This window comes from Hypanus sabinus, chromosome 20, assembly GCF_030144855.1.
Source record: "Hypanus sabinus isolate sHypSab1 chromosome 20, sHypSab1.hap1, whole genome shotgun sequence".
In the NCBI taxonomy this organism is placed as follows: domain Eukaryota; kingdom Metazoa; phylum Chordata; class Chondrichthyes; order Myliobatiformes; family Dasyatidae; genus Hypanus; species Hypanus sabinus.
In genome coordinates this window covers 30847328-30865900 of record NC_082725.1, presented here as the reverse complement: position 1 = coordinate 30865900, position 18573 = coordinate 30847328, and the positions used below count along the sequence as shown (strand labels likewise).

The 18573-nt window shown below is 43.0% G+C and overlaps 1 protein-coding gene across 6 annotated transcripts in view; it reads left to right on the top strand.

Moving 5' to 3' along the window:
- fyco1a (FYVE and coiled-coil domain autophagy adaptor 1a) overlaps nt 1–18573 on the top strand; it is a 210587-nt gene that overhangs the window by 155487 nt on the left and 36527 nt on the right. The window lies entirely within an intron of this gene.

Below are 18573 nucleotides of genomic sequence, written 5' to 3'. Positions count from 1 at the left end.
TGCTATGTAATTATTTGGAGTAAAATATGAATGAATGAAACATAAGTCTTATTTGCAGAGCCCTTATTTTGCTTTAAATCCATATAATCTGTTTGTCGTTCTTACTGCTTGTTTATTGGAAACTTCTTAATGACTTAGAAAACTTCTGTAAGTCTTTCAGTAACATGTTTAGCTCTCATGAGAACAATTGCAGCTTTTCTCAACCTCTTGCATACCTGAAGCCTTGCATAACTTAAGTTATTTTTGAAAGTTTGTCTTCCATCCGTTCAGTGACTTTCTTAAAATGTGGTGTCCAGAATTGGTGCTAAAAGGTATTAACTGAGAAATTATTAAGATTTCATAGAACTCAAAATCATAAAAATAAAAGAAAGAGTAAGCCTTCAGTCCCTTATGTCTGTTCTACCATTCAAAAAGATCATGGCTAATCATCTGCTGTAAGATCACTTTCCTGCATAATTCTATATCCCTTGATTCCCTTAATATCCATCAGCACAATAACCTTTGCAGTATTCTCAGTAAAAAGCTTCCTTAGCTCGCCTGTTTAGAGAACCTAAAAAGTGAAACATACTAAAATACTGGAGAAACTCAACTGATCAGGTAACATCTATGGAGAAATATAGTGCAAAGCACTTTTGTCCAAGCATATTTATTTATTATCAAACAATGTATAAATTATACACCTTGATATTTGTCTGCTTACAGGCAGCCACAAAGCAAGATACTCAAATAACCCAATAAAAAATAACCAAAAAAACAATGCATAGAGAAAAACACATCTCATGCAAATGATAGAAGCTAGCCAACAGCATTCCGAACCCGACCGAGTCTCATTTCCGCTCCTGGAGCAGTCAGAGTCCCCAGTTCATCATACCAGTGGGCCAGAAAGGCACAGTAGCTGGATCAGTTCACAGCCTCAGCGCCATGGGGAAACGAATGAACATTCACAGGAGATTGAGTGAAATCAACCTCCATACTCAACTCTTTGACCTTCAGTCTATCTGGGTCAGTGTTTAAGTTGTCCAAGCATCGATTAGTGTCAGACTCCAGAACCCAGATCTGTTATGCATGGGCCACCCAGCCCAAAGCCGTTCTTGATCTGCTGTGAAAATGAGGCCACCTTCAGATTGAAGGAGCAACACCTCATATTCAGCCTAGGTAGCCTCCAACCTGATGGCATATTTTCTCCAACTTATGGTATTATCTCCCTTGTTCCCTTTTCTTCTTTTCCATTCCCCATCCTAGCTCCTTTCTTGCACCTTCTGACCTGCCCATTACTTCCACCTGGTGTGCCTACTCCATCCTTTTCTCCAGTGGTCCACTCTCCTCTCCCATCAGATTCCTTCTTCTTTAGCCCTTTACCTCTTCCATATCACCTTCAAGCTTCTTACTTCATCCCCCTTCCCTCACTTATCCATTCTTCCCCCTTACCTGCTTTCACCCATGATCTGCCAGCTTGTACTCCTTCACCTCCTCGCCACTTTCTTATTCCGGCTTCTTCCCCCATCTTTTCCAGTCCTGAAAAAGGGTCTCCATTTGAAACACTGACTTTCTATCCCTCTCCATAGATGCTGACTAACCTGCTGAGTTCCTCCAGCCTTTTGCTTGTGTTACTATGGATTATTAGCTTCCACAAAATCTCATATGTTTATCTAAAAAAATGTTGCAACCTTTTGGGTGAAAACCAATTTCTTCTGAAACATCATGGTTTCCTCAGTTGTGTAAGTCCAGGGAAGGCAACTTCCGGCCCTGTCAAACTCGTGAGACTGTGGCACGCTCCCACACCAAACTCCTGTTTGTGTGGATGCTGTGTAATTCGCTACCCTGTTACAAATTAATGCCATGAAGTAACTGCATATGATTAAAGGAATTATGTTTATGAATCTTAACTAAAGGTAAAGAATAATAAAAAGAAAAGGGCCCTTCCCAATTAAACAGCCAAATGCGCATCAGTTGGAGCTCATCTTGAACTTCTTTATCACTCACGTGCTGAGCCCTTGGTCAGTGTGGAAATACACATCGCCTTCCAAACATCACTCGCAATCCATCTTGAACAAACAGGTCTCCCACCGGTTCTCCTCAGCGTCTTCTCCCTTCTTCTCCTCTTGATCAAAAGCCCCAAGCCCAACCTTAGTGTCCCTCACCAGAGTAACGTCCCCTTAACTCAACCATCCTATTTGAATGGCACATATTTCTCCTCAATTCTTTCCTTCAACAATAATCCAAACAAGCATGAAAACAGAACAGACTGCTCTTGCAGAACTGCCTAAATGAAATACATACAGCATAATTATAAAAATATGAACCAGGGCATTATATTTCTGTCTCGAATGGCCTTCCTCTTTATTTCGGATCTGTGAATCCCTGTTTCTAGACACGGGGAGAAACAGGGGAAATATAAATCTTGCATTTATCCTATATATCCCTTTATATACTGAAAAAGAGTCTCGGCCCAAAACGTTGACTCTTTACTCTTTCCCATAGAGCTGCTGAGTTCCTCCAGCTTTTTGTTTGTGTTGCTTTGGATTTCTAGCATCTGCTGATTTCCTCGTGCTTGTGATCCCCATAAGAATTCTGCATATTTCACTGAGTTCACTGCTCTCATTTTTTTAAACCCTGGAGCATCCAGAGACTATCTACTTATTCTTTCCTCCACCAGTTTTTCATGCCAGGAATCAATCTGGTGTATCTTTGTTACCCTCCATCTATCATAACCACATAAAAAGTTGGCCCTCCTTATCCGCGGGGGATTGGTTCCGGGACCCCTCGCAGATACCAAAAAATACGAATGCTCAAGTCCCTTATTCAACCTGTCTCAATGCAGTGGAACTTAGGACCCAGCGGAACCCCAGTCCTTATTTAACCTGTGAGTGAGGTGGACATTAGGACCCGGTGCCGGAGCTCTGAATCTGCAGTGAATCACCTTTGAGCCTGCTCTGCTATTCATCAAGATCAGTGTTGTGTACAATATGTCAGGTCAGAAAGACCAAATATACTACATCCATTAGTTTCCCTATATCTTTATTCCTCACATGAGCATCACATCCCTGGATGACCATGTCATTTCAGTCTCTGGGACCAACATCTAGGCATTCAAGAGGATGAATCCACAAGAGACAGCTGGTACAAATTTAAAAAAAATTTGGAGGATTTACAAACAAGTTTATCTTTCGTTTCTGCTTCAAAACACATCTATTATACCAGTGCCCAAGAAGAGTGTAGTAACCTGCCTCAATGACTACCATCCTGTAGCACTTACATTAACAGTAATGAAGTGCTTTGAAAGGTTGGTTATGATGTAAACCATCTCCTTCCTCAGAAATGACTTGGATTTACTCCAATAGAGTTGAAACCCCTTTTTATTTGGCATCTCTGGAAATGCAACTCGTTAGCCCCTCACTAACAGCCACTGGACTCCACAGTGAGAAATCCACTTCGTACATCTAAGGTATATGCGACTTTGGTCCCACAAAATCCATGAGTTTGGGATGTCTCACCCACTCTAACCTCGTTTGTGTGATTTACTGCCCCTGGTAATTGCCCGTCTGCAAGAAATAAAAGAGAATACACTGCATACAAATATAAAGAACTATATTTAAGAATGCTAACTTAAACAAACAGTTAATAAAGGAATAAAAGAATAAAGCAAAAAGGACCCATTATTCTTTAACAGTCAATTGTGCAGATAAGTTGGGGCTCATCTTGAGCTTGTCTGTAATTCACATGTTGGACCCTTGGTCTGTGTGAAAGCACACACCACCTTCTGAATGTTGCTTGAAATCCATTTTGAACAAATGGGTTTTCCATGGGAGTATTGGTGCTTCTTGAAGCCACTCATCTGCACTGAGCACCTTGTGCAAAAGGGATGGCACCCTTAGCCATCTCCCCTCCTGTCTTCTCCCTGCTCCTGCCAAAAAAAGACCTCGCCCCACACCAGTTTCCCTCCAAAACGTCTCTGCCCAGCGCTGTCCAGAACATTCTCCCAATTCCGCCGTCCTGATTGGCTGACACTACATTCCTAAGTTGAAGAAAAAAGCCTGTTATCTCAGCTCAAACCCAAGCAGGCTGAAAGCAGAGCAGACTGCTCTTATAGAACTGTTAAAATCAAATACCTGCTCCATAGCAGTAAAAATCTTAACCAGGGCCTTAGAGTCATAGAGGCACAAGACCTGGGTCCCTATACTTCTCATTGCAAATTGATACTCAACTTCCTCATTGGCAGACTTCAATCAATAAGCATTGATAGCAGCACCTCCTCTCCATTGATTATTAACACCAGTGCACTGTTAGGGTGTATGCATAACCTTTGCCTTATTCTCTATATTCATGTGACTATGGTAAAGCACAACTCCAATGCTATCTTCAAATTTGGTAACAACACAAATCAGAGGTGATGACAAGGCAGCCTGCCAGAGTGAGATAGGACACCTGCTTAAGCATTGCTAAAACAAACTTCTGCTCAACATGAGCAACACTAAAGAACTGATATTTGACTTGAAGATGGGGAAGGAAAACATGTGCCAATTTGCATGGGTGAGTAGTGGTGCAGAGTCACAGCAATTTTAAATTCTAGTGTGTTAACATACTGAATTATCTGTCCTGGGCGCAGCACGTAGATACAGTCAGGGGGAAAGCACAGCAGTGTCTTACTTTGTTAGGAGACTAAAGAGGTTCAACCTATCAATAATTCCAAAGGAGCACTGTTGGTGGTGTTCTGACTGGTTGCACCATGGTCTGGTATGGCAGTTCGAATACACATAAACCTAAGAAGCTGCAGGTAGTAGTGTATTTTGCCCAGTACAACACGGCCACATCCCTCCCCACAATTGGTACTATCTACTGCCTCAAGAAGGCAACATCAAAGATTCCCACCATCTGGGCCATGCCATCTTTTCATAGCTACCATCAGGGAGCAGGTACAGAAGACTCAAGTCCCATGTCACCAGCTTCAAGAACAGCTCTTTCCCTTCAATCATTCAGTTCTTGAACCAACCAGCAAAACCCCAATCGCTACCATTTAACAACTATGATGCACTAAAATGGACTTTGTTGATTTTTGTCTAATTGCGTTCACTTTTATTTAAAAAATGTATAACTGTTCTTGTGAGTGCTGCTTATATGATTCTATGTATCTGATACTACTACAAGTTTTTAATTGTGTCTGCATGTAAATACAGTACATGCACATATGACAATGAATTCAACTTTGAAACTTTATCTATTCTGTGCACTAAAAGCTCAAGAAAAATCAACAAATTGGATACACTTGATTTTCTTTTCATAAATCAATTCTATTTTGTTCTACCTAATTTTGTTATTATTCTGTAGTTGCACTTCAAGAGCTTCCTTAATAACAGGCATTCATATCTCCCTACTGATTTATGGATTCAGTTTTTCACATTCATTCTGAATTGCAATTGAAAAAATACTGAAGTTGCATTCATTTTTAATGCCTTAGTTGACTGGCTCTGTCAGGCTAATTCATTTTATTTGTATTGCCTATGGTTGCTTTGTTTCTACATCCATTTTGAAATTATAATATTCAGTTTATATCATTTCATCAATGATCTCATCTAAAGGAAGTTCAGTTAACTCAGAAAAGACGTCAACTGCTCTGAAGTTGAAAACCACAAAGAATTGGCAACCAATGAGAAAACTCAGATTCTGACACCTTTCCTTTCCCAGACATTTCTATAGATAAGTGAGATAAGTGAGAAATCAAGATTGCCACATCAGTTTTTTCTTTTTCATGTATTTTAAATGGAGTGCTGCTGTGTATTGACAGCATGTACTCTTACCAGACAATACTACTTGCTTATACTGCTGTTCTTGTAATTTCAGAACAGATGACTATCTGTAGGTTATATTTGGAAGTTTGATTCCTTTCAGTATTAATGAAGTCAATGGTTACTGCACAGTGCCCCCTCGAACTGTGTTTTGCTAGTCCCTGACAGCACCACACTTGAGAATAATTCTATTCCCTTAATATGCAGTTTGTGCATCATTACTGACAGTGTGTCATGAAAGCTGCCTTGTGTCCTGGACATAGTCACTATACCTTCATTCTGCATGCATTCACCTTGAGAAATTCTCCAGGTACTTCTCTTCCTCCTTTGTTAACTGTTGTGGACACTTTTTAATCATGCTACTGTTTGTCAGCATTCTCCAAAAATACAGCATTGAATTCCATGCACACAACCAGCTCTAAGTTGAAATCATCTCACTTTGTACCTTCCACTCTTTTTAAGTTGTCAGTATTCTTGCCTCAAAGGTATCTAGAATTAGATGAGCCCAAACTTCCTGCAAATGAATAATAAAAAGGCTGATGTATTTATCTCAGGCCCTTGTTAACTCTATTTAAATGTGTCATTTTCCAAGGCTGTGATTCAATCTCTCTGCCAGTCATCTGTATGAAGCTTATTGTACCTATTCTTGAAGTTTTATTTATCTTTAAGATAGCTTTGGGCTATAGCTCTACATCATCATTAAGGTATCTATTTTCATATCTGTTGTGCTCTTCCCTCAAGTTATGAAACCCTTATCTATTTATTTGTTTCATTTGATGTAACATTTTGAATATTCTGCTCATTAGATTTCATCATTCTTTCTTCCATGAACTTGAGGTTACCCAAAACTCAGATGCTGTGTATTACATTCTGTCATATACATTTTACCCATCACCTGGTTATTGCAGATCTAAATTGAGCTCTACTATGCATTTGGTGTCTATGCTAGTTGATTATGCCATTTTGATCATCCTTGAATATAATCTCCTTGGCCCTACCTTCCTAATTAGACTAGCATCCCATAATTTTTTCTATTATCTTTTTGTCATTGTCTAACTGGTTTCCTACAGTCCATTACAGATATAAACACAATATTAAATCTGCAGCAATATTAAGAACTCATTTCCAATAATGAAAGAGGTAATTTGAGTTGTCTGCATGCAAAGCATCATGCACGTGTTTTATTTTCAAGTCTTAAAATAATCTTGGGTTTCGATTTGCACAGAGCTACGCTCCACACACAGCTATGTAGTAACTAGGTAATTTGTTGTACCAATGTTAGTCAAGGTCTAATCATTGTCTAGTGTGCGAGGAGCATCAATGCAATGTCACAACTTTTTATGACCACCTGTTGAGAACAAATAACTCACCCAAACATGCAGGATTCCAACAGTAACACCATTCCTTCAGTACTGCAGTGATTTGCCAGCCTGGATTATATGTATCTTAAATTGCAGTGGAAGATAAACCCGTTACCTTTTATGTCAGATGGAGGAATGCTGCAATCTGAGCCTCAATGGGAACTGTTTGAGATGTAGAAAACTCCTAAATTTCACTTGAAATCTCTGTTGCTATGTGTAGATAACAAGCACCTGCAGCCCTGAATCATAATGACTTGGCTTTGAAAGTTTGCTTTGAAAGTGCATGGGTAAAGTTCATGCTAGAGTAGCAAACTTATTTGCATCTTTAGCAATTAGGTAGCCAAAACCAGTTTTCTAGGTCCATCTTTTCAGCACTCTTGAGGTTTTTTTTGTGAACAGACCACTGTGTTGGAAACTTTGAGATGCAAGTAGCTGACAACAACTAGCAGTCAGCTTGATTTGGTCCGTTATGGACTCTGTTAGAATATTATGGAGATCCTTGAACTCCTTTCAGATTTGAAGTTGACTCCAATCTACTCCACCAAATCATATTGTCATGGCTAGTCTCATGTAACCCTTACACCTATAATACCTTCTGCCTTTGGTGATCTTTCACCTCTTTGCTTATCAAAAGTCTATCTACCTCTCTCTACCTTACAAATATTCAGAAATTCTGTTACTACCACTTTTGGTGAAGATTTCAAAGATTTATACCCACTGAGAGAAAATGTTTATGTTCAACAATCCTCATTTTTAAACAAAGGACAACTTGACCATTCCAAGTATTAATCTAGAAAATGTCTGATTTGTTTCCTACATATTAATATAATTCATTAAATTAATGAGTTCAATAAGCAAATGGTGCCCCAGATGGGAATGTAGCGGTGTGCTACACGCAGCGCTAAAATTACGACACCGAGTCGGTAACTGCAGTCGAAGGAAAAAACTTTATTCGAAATCTTCAGCCTCACTTTTAAGCCTCCCTCAACCTGCCCCCCCGTGGCGCAGAGGCTCCAAAGTTCTGTGCTCGCAAACCCCCGTAGGCTATCTAATTGTGAGTTGGTTCGGATGTGCCAGGAAATGGGTCGCCACATAACCCCCCCCCCCCCCAGAACCGGCGATACACCCCTCAATGTCCACAGTCTGGGCCAGAACCTGCTTGGGAGGTCGACCTCTGCGCCGAGGTGCCGGAAACTCGGCCGGTTGCGCCAGGTCCACATGGGCCGGTTTGAGGCGGTCCACCGTGAAAACCTCCTCTTTCCCCCCAACGTCCAGCATGAACGTGGACCCGTTGTTCCGGAGCACCATAAACGGCCCCTCGTATGGCCGCTGCAGCGGTGGCCGATGCCCGCCCCTTCGTACAAACACAAACTTACAGTTCTGTAGGTCTTTGGGTACGCAGGTCGGGTGCCGCCCGTGCTGTGAAGTGGGTATGGGGGCCAGGTTACCGAGCTTCTCGCGTAGTCTGCCCAGGACTGCTGCGGGATCTTCCTCTTGCCCCCTTGGGGCTGGTAGGAACTCCCCGGGGACGACCAGGGGTGCGCCGTATACCAACTCGGCCGACGAGGCGTGCAGGTCGTCCTTGGGCGCTGTGCGGATGCCGAGTAGGACCCAGGGAAGCTCGTCTGCCCAGTTGGCTCCTCGCAGGCGGGCCATGAGGGCCGACTTCAGGTGACGGTGGAAACGCTCCACTAGCCCGTTCGACTGGGGTGGTAGGCAGTGGTGTGGTGCAGCTGAGTCCCCAAAAGGCTGGCCATAGCTGACCACAGGCTGGAGGTGAACTGGGTGCCTCTGTCGGAGGTAATGTGGGCTGGTACACCAAAGCGAGATATCCAGGTGGCGATCAGGGCTCGGGCGCAAGATTCGGAGGTGGTGTCGGTGAGCGGGACCGCCTCTGGCCATCTTGTGAACCGGTCCGCAATAGTCAGGAGGTGCCGCGCTCCGTGCGACACTGGCAGGGGCCCACGATATCCACATGAATGTGGTCGAAAAGCCGGTGGGCGGGATGGAACTGCTGCGGTGGGGCTTTGGTGTGCCGCTGCACCTTGGCCGTCTGGCAGTGCATGCACGTTTTGGCCCATTCACTGACCTGTTTGCGGAGTCCGTGCCAAACGAACCTGCTGGAAACCATCCGGACAGTTGTCCGGATGGAGGGATACGCCAAGTTATGAATGGAATCGAAAACACAGCGCCGCCAGGCTGTCGGGACGACGGGACGGGGCTGGCCGGTGGCGACGTCACAGAGTAGGGTCCTGTCACCCGGGCCCACGGGGAGGTCCTGGAGCTGCAAACCGGAGACTGCGGTTCTGTAACTCGGAATCTCCTCATCCGCCTGCTGCGCCTCTGCCAGTGCCTCAAAGTCTACCCCTTGGGAAAGGGCATGAACGGTAGAGCGAGAGAGCGCATCCGCCATGACATTGTCCTTACCCGAGACGTGCCGGACATCCGTCGTGTATTCAGAGATCTAGGACAGGTGGCGTTGCTGGCGGGACGACCAGGGGTCGGACGCTTTCGTAAACGCGAAGGTAAGTGGTTTGTGGTCCGTGAACGCGGTGAAGGGCCGACCTTCTAGGAAGTACCTGAAATGCCGGATTGCCAGGTAGAGCGCCAACAGTTCCCGGTCGAAAGCACTGTATTTAAGCTCGGGTGGTCGCAGGTGTTTGCTGAAAAACGCCAGAGGTTGCCAGCGACCTGCGATGAGTTGCTCCAGCACCCCACCGACTGCCGTGTTTGATGCGTCCACTGTGAGGGCGGTAGGGGCGTCCATTCTGGGATGTACTAGCATTGCGGCATTCGCCAAAGCTTCCTTCGTTTGAACGAAAGCGGTGGCGGACTCCTCGTCCCAGGTAATGTCCTTGCTCGGACCCGACGTCAGGGCGAACAGGGGGCGCATAATCCGGGCAGCTGAAGGGAGGAAGTGGCGGTAGAAATTGACCATACCTATGAATTCCTGAAGGCCTTTGATCGTGGTGGGTCGGGGAAAGAGGCGGACCGCATCTACCTTAGCGGGCAGAGGGGTTGCCCCGTCTTTAGTAATCCTGTGGCCCAGGAAGTCAATGGTATCGAGTCCGAACTGGCATTTGGCGGGGTTGATTGTAAGACCATACTCACTCAGTCGGGCGCAGAGTTGACGGAGGTGGGACAGATGCTCCTGATGACTGCTGCTGGCTATGAGGATGTCATTCAAATAGATGAATGCGAAGTCCAGGTCCCGTCCCACCGCGTCCATTAACCGCTGGAACGTCTGTGCGGCATTCTTCAGGCCGAACGGCATGCAGTGGAACTTGAAAAGGCCAAACGGGGTGATGAGAGCCGTTTTGGGGACGTCGTCAGGATGCATCGGGATTTGATGGTACCCTCGGACGAGGTCTACCTTGGAGAAGATCCGTGCCCCGTGCAGGTTTGCTGCAAAGTCCTGAATGTGCGGCACAGGGTAGCGGTCCGGTGTGGTAGCCTCGTTCAGCCTGCGGTAGTCGCCGCACGGTCTCCAGCCTCCCGTTGCTTTGGGCACCATGTGCAGGGGGGAGGCCCATGGGCTGTCGGACCGCCGTATGATCCCCAATTCCTCCATCCTCTGGAACTCCTCCTTCGCCAGTCGGAGCTTGTCCGGGGGAAGCCGCCGAGCTCGGGCGTGGAGGGGTGGTCCCTGGGTCGGGATGTGGTGCTGTACGCCGTGCCTGGGCATGGCCGCTGTGAACTGCGGTGCCAGAACCGATGGGAAATCCGCCTGGTGAAGTTGTTGTCGGACAGCGTGATGGAGCCGAGGTGAGGGGCTGGCAACTGGGCTGCACCCAGGGAGAACATCTGAAAGGTCTTGGCGTGTACCAGTCTCTTCCTGGGCAGGTCGACCAGCAGGCTGTGAGCCCACAAAAAATCCACACCCAGAAGCGGTTGGGCTATGGCGGCCAGTGAAAAGTCCCACGTGAACTGGTTGGAGCCGAACTGTAGCTGCACCTGACGGGTGCCATAGGTCCTTACTGTGCTGCCGTTCACAGCCCTCGGGGGGGGACCCGGTGCCCTGCTGCGGGTGTCGTAACTTGTCGGAGGTAAAACGCTGATCTCAGCCCCAGTATCAACCAAAAACCGGCGTCCCGACCTTCTATCCCACACATACAGGAGGCTATCCCGATGGCCAGCCGCCGTAGCCATCAGCGGTGGCTGGCCCTGGCGTTTCCCGGGAACTGGCAGGGCGGGCGACAACGGCGGGCTTCTGCGCCCCACCGCTGGTGGTAGAAGCACCAGTGTGCATTGGGCCGGGGGTTGGCGGGCTCTGCGGCTGGGCCTGGACTGGTTTGCTGCTGGGAGCGTGGCTGGGCGATCTGTGCGATGGACGCCCCGCTCACCTTTTTGGCGTTCCACAGTAAGTCTGCCCGGGCTGCCACCTTCCGGGGGTCACTGAAATCCGCGTCGGACAGCAGCAGGCATATGTCCTCGGGCAGCTGCTCCAGGAATGCCTGCTCAAACATGAGGGAGGGCTCGTGTCCTCCGGCCAGAAACAACATCTCATTCATTAAAGCCGATGGAGGTCTGTCGCCCAAGCCATCCAGGTGCAGTAAACGGGCAGCCCGCTCACGCCGTGAGAGTCCGAAAGTCCTGAGGAGCAGGGCTTTGAATTCCGTGTACTTGCCGTCTGCCGGGGGCGACTGTACGAACTCCGCGACCTGGGCCGCTGTGTCCTGGTCGAGGGAGCTCACCACGTAGTAGTAGCGGGTGTCTTCTGAGGTGATCTGGCGAACGTGGAATTGGGCTTTGGCTTGCTGGAACCATAGGTTCGGGCACTGTGTCCAGAAACCCGGCAGTTTCAACGAAACCGCATGAATAGAGGTGTCGTCGGTCATTTCTGGTCCAAAAATCGTTTGGACTGTCGGGGTCACCAATTGTAGCGGTGTGCTACACGCAGCGCTAAAATTACGACACGGAGTCGGTAACTGCAGTCGAAGGAAAAAACTTTATTCGAAATCTTCAGCCTCACTTTTAAGCCTCCCTCAACCTGCCCCCCGTGGCGCAGAGGCTCCAAAGCTCTGTGCTCGCAAACCCCCGTAGGCTATCTAATTGTGAGTCGGTTCGGATGTGCCAGGAAATGGGTCGCCACAGGATCAGATTAATGCCTCTCTACTTATGTAGTCAATTCCCCTCATAATGATCCATAATATTTTGTTAGCTTTCCTGCACCATACTCAGGTAATACTGGGAGTGCAATATAAGCACTCAGATGCTGCCAAGTACATTTATTTATATACTTAGCAATACAGAGCAGAATAGGCCCTTCCGGCCATCGAGCCACGTCGCCCCAGCAACCCTACAACCACAATTAACCCTCATTTAATTATGAGACAATTTATAATGACCATTTAACCTACCCGGTACATCTTTGGACTGTGAGAGGCAACCAGAGTACCTGGGGAAAACCCACATATTCCACAGGGAGGGTGTCCAGAGATTCCTAACAGAATGGTGCCAGAATTGAGCTCCGAACTCCGGAACACTCTGAGCTGTAGTAGTGTCACAGTAACTGCTACACTATTGTGGCACCCACAAATAAAAAGAGTTGAAAAATTGAACTAAGGAGGAACAAATCAAATTACAGGACAATTTGATAACAAATATTAAAATTAAGATGAAATAGCTATAAGCAAAATATTTCCAATAATTAAGCATCCAGAAAATGGAGTAATACATGCAATATCGTGTAGCAACACAGACTAAATACTGGAAGAACTCAGCAGGGCAGGCAGCATCTGTTGAGAGGAATAAACAGTTGAAATTTCAGGCCCTTTCATCAGGATCTGATGAAGGGTCTGGGCTTGAAACATCAACTGTTTATTCCTTTTCACAGATGCTGTCTGACTTGCTGAGTTCTTCTAGCATCTTATGTGTGTTACTCTGGATTTCCAGCATTTGCATAATCTCTTCTGTTTATCTACACACACACACAAGATTTAGCACAGAATTATTACAGGGAGAGTTGTGAAATTTTGTAATTAGTTTACAGGTTTGATGTTGAAATTGTAGAAATGATGACTTGAAGTGTTAATAAAGTGATTAAGAAATCTAATATGGCTACCAGTAACCAGCAGAGGGAGTTATATCCATGTTCTGTTAATCCTGTTCACGTACAAAATCAAATTAAAATAGTTATATGCACTAAACATCCAAGAAATATATTGTATTTACAGTTGCTTGAAATCATTCTTTAATAACAGCTGGAACTTAAAATAACTGTAGTTAATTACTGTCCTGTTTCACTCCTAAGTAATTTACTTCATTATTTCACCTCCTATATTTGAATTGAATTGAATAATCTTTATTGTCATTATACATAGGTACAATGAAACTCTGTTTGGCTTCCTCTCAGGCAATCAAACAAAGCGGCAGATAAAAACAAGACAGTAATAGAAAAACAGTATTAAATAGATAAGTAGCATAAAATAATATACAGCAGCACCAGAATGTCACAGTAATGCACAAAGTGTCATTAGTGCAAGTATTTGTGTCCTTGTGTGTGCTCACAGTTTCAGTCATTGTTCTGTGGGAGTGGTGTGATGGAGGCCACAGCTCTGGGGTAGAAACTGTTCCTCAGTCTGTTTGTTCTGGTTTTTGGTGTCCTGAACCTTTTGCTGGACGGAAGCGGGTCAAACAAGGAGTGGCCGGGGTGTGTGGTGTCTCTGGTTATGATGATTGCTTTCCTCCAGAGTCTGCTGGAGTAGATGGTGCCTAGTCCTGGGAGCTCCATCCTGACAATTTGCTGGGCTGCCTTCACCACGCGATACAGGTCTTGTCGCTCAGCAGCTGTGCAGCTGGCATACCATACTGTGGCGCTGTTGGTCAGGATGGTTTCAATTGTGCTTCTGTAGAAGTTAAGCAACAGCTTTTGTGGGAGTTTGGCCTGTTTCAGCTTTTTTTTTCAATCTTTTTATTGAATTTCATATATAAAAGAAACATAATATAATAATAAATAGGTTATAAATGCATAAGACTGAATTAGTAGTAGGATAACAATATCCTATTAAAATATCAACATAGAAACATAGTATATTATCGATCATGTCTATAATAATTATATGAAAAAAATAAAAATAATCATCAAAAGAAAAAGAAAAAATTATAAAAATACAGGCAAAAAATATAAAAAAAAACTAAACTAAACTAACATGGGCAGTAATAACAGTTTATTTGTATACGATAGTGCCAAAAACTCCGGAACTCCATACCTGAACAAGGATAAGTAAAGAGAAGGTCTGGAAGAGGCCAAATTAATTCATATGAAAATGTCGAATGAACGGTCCCCAAGTTTCTTCAAATTTAATTGATGAGTCAAAAATAGTGCTTCTAATTTTTTCCAAGCTCAAAAAAGAAATAGTTTGAGAGAACCACTGGAACGTGGTAGGAGGATTTACTTCTTTCCAATTTTGTAATATAGACCTTCTGGCCATTAATGTTACAAAAGCAATCATTTGTCTAATTTAAGGGGAAAAATGATTATCATCCTCATTTGGTATACCAAAAATTGCAGTAATAAAATGAGGTTGTAAAACGATATTTCAAACTGAGGAAATGGTAGCAAATATGTCCTTCCAATAGTTATGTAAAGCGGGACATGACCAAAACATGTGGGTCAATGAAGCCACATCTGAATGACATCTGTCACATTGAGGGTTAATATGAGAATAAAATCGAGCAAGCTTATCTTTAGACATATGAGCTCTATGTACAATTTTAAATTGTATTAAAGCATGTTTAGCACATATAGAAGAAGAATTAACCATTTGTAAAATTTTTTCCCATTTTTCTATTGATATATTATATTGAAGTTCTTTTTCCCATTCTTGTTTAATTCTACCTGATATTTCTGGTTGTATCTTCATAATCATATTATAAATAAAAGCCACTAATCCCTTCTGATAGGGATTTAAGGTAAATCATGCCTAAAAAGTCCATTGAAGTTGAATTGGGGAAGGATGGTAGAATTTTATGTAAAAAATTTCTAATTTGTAAATATCTAAAAAAGTTAGATTTAGGTAACTCAAATTTGTTGGAAAGTTGGTCGAAAGACATCAAACTACCAGCTTTCTGAGGAAGAAGAGTCTTTGTTTTGTTTATACTTTGACAATTAAGTACCATATGTGTGCCCAAATAAAGTACAACAGAGCCTCTGCTTCCTTAGGAATCTGCAGGGATTCGGCATAACATCAAAAGCCTTCATAAACTTTTATAGATGTGTAAAGGAAAGTGTATTGACTGGCTGTATTACAGCCTGGTTTGGGAATACCAATGCCTTTGAATGGAAAATCATACAGAAAGACAGTGGATTCGGCCCAGTATGATACAGGTAAGGCCCTCCCAAACATTGAGCACATCTACATGAAATGATGTTGTAGGAAAGCAGCATCCTCACCACCCAGGCTATACCTTTTTCCCACCTCTGTCTTCAGTTGGAAGGTGCAAATGCATCAGAATTCACACCACCAGGTTGAAGAACCGTTACTACCCCCAAGTATCAGGCCCTTTAACAAAAGGAGATAACCTACACTCATCTATTGAGATATTCCCACAACAAATGATCTCACTTTAAGGACTCTTTTTCTTGTTATTTCATGTTCTTGTTATTTATTTGCATTTGTAGTTCGTTGTCTTCTATGCTCTGCTTGATCTTTCGTTGATCCTTCATACAGTTCCTGTTCTAAAGATTTGCTGAGTATGCCTGCAGGAAAAAGAATCTCGGGGTTGTATGTGGTGCTATATATGTATTCTGATAATAAAGTTAATCTTTGGTGCCTATCTGAAATAACAGAGCTAATGGAATCAAGAAATCTGTTACAAAGGAAATCAAGGGTCTATTGTAAGCATACCAATGGTATATTTTACAGAATTCATTTATGTTCATCTTCTAAATAGTTTTTTTTTGGAAGAAAGTCCCTTTGAAGATGAGATAAATTAAGTTTCTTTGTAGTGAATTATGCTTAATTACAGAACCGCTAGCTGTGCCATCCCCATGGATCAGCTTATCTCTGGTTTACCTGAGTAACCGTTGAAAATAGAAATGAGCTGAAAGTCAGATGTTGACATACCTGACCTCCAAGTATGGTGCTGGACTAAGGGAGCAAGTAGACTTTTCATCTGATTCCTTTGCTTTAAGTTGTAATATTGGGATTATTGACCTTAAAAACTAACTAATGGCAGGTTACTGATTTGATTGCTTTTGATTAATTTATCTCAGTGTATTTCATTAATTCATTTCTGAAATAAACATACTGTTTTTTTAATGTTTAAGCATATTCTCATCTTCTCTAAGTTAGTTTGAGCAATAGTTCAAAGGCTTTCGATAGCAACACATTTCAGAGCATTCCATGGAGAAGCCCCAGATTTAGTTGCTGCTCAAGTCTTGTTCTGCTTTTTGAGAAAATTCTTAACTTAGGATAGGTTTCTCAAGGGACCTTCCATGTATGAATAAGATTAGTAGGGGTGCATAAGCATTGTGATTGTAAATTCAGACAGAATACTGGACTAAGTAAGATCTGACACATTCTTACCACTGCACAAAAAAAGCTAAAACAAAATTTATTCTCATATATAATATATCCTAATGCTGTTTTTAAAATGTGTCCTAGAATTTAATGTTCTGGGCTTTTAGTAACTTATAAAAATGCCAAGACATAATAAATTAGTTTACAGAAGAAATGCACCAAAAATCCACTTAACAAGTGAGGAAACTGGAATAAACAAACATGGATCATAGCAAAATGGAAAATACTATTTGGCCCTTAATCTGCTCCACCAATTTATTAAATTATTGACTACTCTTCTGTTTCAAAACTTTGTTCCAATGCTTTCTCCACCGCCCTGTAATTCTTGTGTCCAGAAGTTAATCGACCTCCATCTACATGTGATGAGCTGGTTTTCAGTGCCATCTTGATAGAATGAGGAAATTCTTCTTCCTAGATGCCCAGCAAGGAAAAGCATTCTCTCACCACCCATCTTGCCAAGCCCTGTCAGTATCTTGTTCTTTGATGAGATCAATGAGATCCCTTCATAAACTGCAGTGAATCCAGCCCTGGTTGACTCATTGCCTGCTTATGCAATAGATCTGCCATCCCTGGAATCAGTTTATGAACCTTTGTTGCATTTTTTCTATTGTAAATCCATATTTCCTTAAATAAACAAACCAAAACAAAGCAAACAAAATGAGGGGTGATTTCATTGAAACTATCGAATATTGAAAAGTCTAAGTACAGTGGATGTGAAGAAGATGTTTCCTATAGTGGGTGATTCTAGGACTAGAGGGCACAACTTCAGAATAGAAAAACGTCCATTTAGAACAAAGATGAGGAAGAATTTCTGTAGCCGGATGCTGGTGAATCATGGAATTTATTGCCATCGACAGTTGTGGAGACCAAGTCATTGAGTATATTTAAAGCAGAAGTTGATAGGTTCTTGTTTAGTCCAGGCATCAAAGGTTATGGAAAGAAAGCAGGAGAATGAGGTTAAAAGGGATAATAAATCAGCTACGATGGAATATCTGAGCAGGCTTGATATGTTGCATGACTTAATTCTTCTCCTATGTCTTATAGTCTTATGGTCTTAAAACTGCATAAAGTATTTCACATGTGATCTAACAAACACTGCAGTACAGTATCCTTGCTCCAGTATTCAAAATATCTTACACTAAGCACAAACATCCATTTGCTGCCTTGACTGTTTGCTGCACCTGCATGCTTACTTACAGTGATTACAAGAACAAACTGATTCTTTAGTACATCAACATTTTCCAAACTGTCCCCATTAAATCAGCACTCATTCTTTCAGTTTTACCTATCAAAATAGATGACTTCACATTTATTCATGTTACTGTCCATTGTCATGGATTTGTCCAATGGTGCAAGCTGCCTAAGTCAACTTGAATATTCTTTGCCACCACATTTGAATTCATAATCTCACTCTGTTGTGTAATTAACAGACTTAGAAACGTTCCATTTGCTTCTGTCCTCCAAATTGGTCTGCTTATTAGGTATACCTGGACCTGCAAAAATTTCATCAAATCATGTGGCAGCAACTCAGTACATAAAAGCATGCAAGAGGTTCAGTTATTGTTCAGACCACACATCAGAATGGGGAAGAAATGTGATCTAAGTGACTTTGACTGTGGAATGATTGTTGGTGCCAGATGGGGAGGTTGAAACTGCTGATCTCCTGGGATTTTAACACACGACAGACTCTAGAGTTTACAGAGAATGGTGTGTAAAATAAAAAAAAATCCAATACACATGTTTTACTGGCAAAATTGCCTTGTTAATGAGAGAGGTCAGAAGAGAATGGCCAGACTGGTTCAGTCTGGACAGGAAGGCGGCAGTAACTCAAATAATCATTTGTTGCAACATTGTTGTGCAGAAGACCATCTCTGAACATGTAACACATTGAGCTTTTAAGTAGAT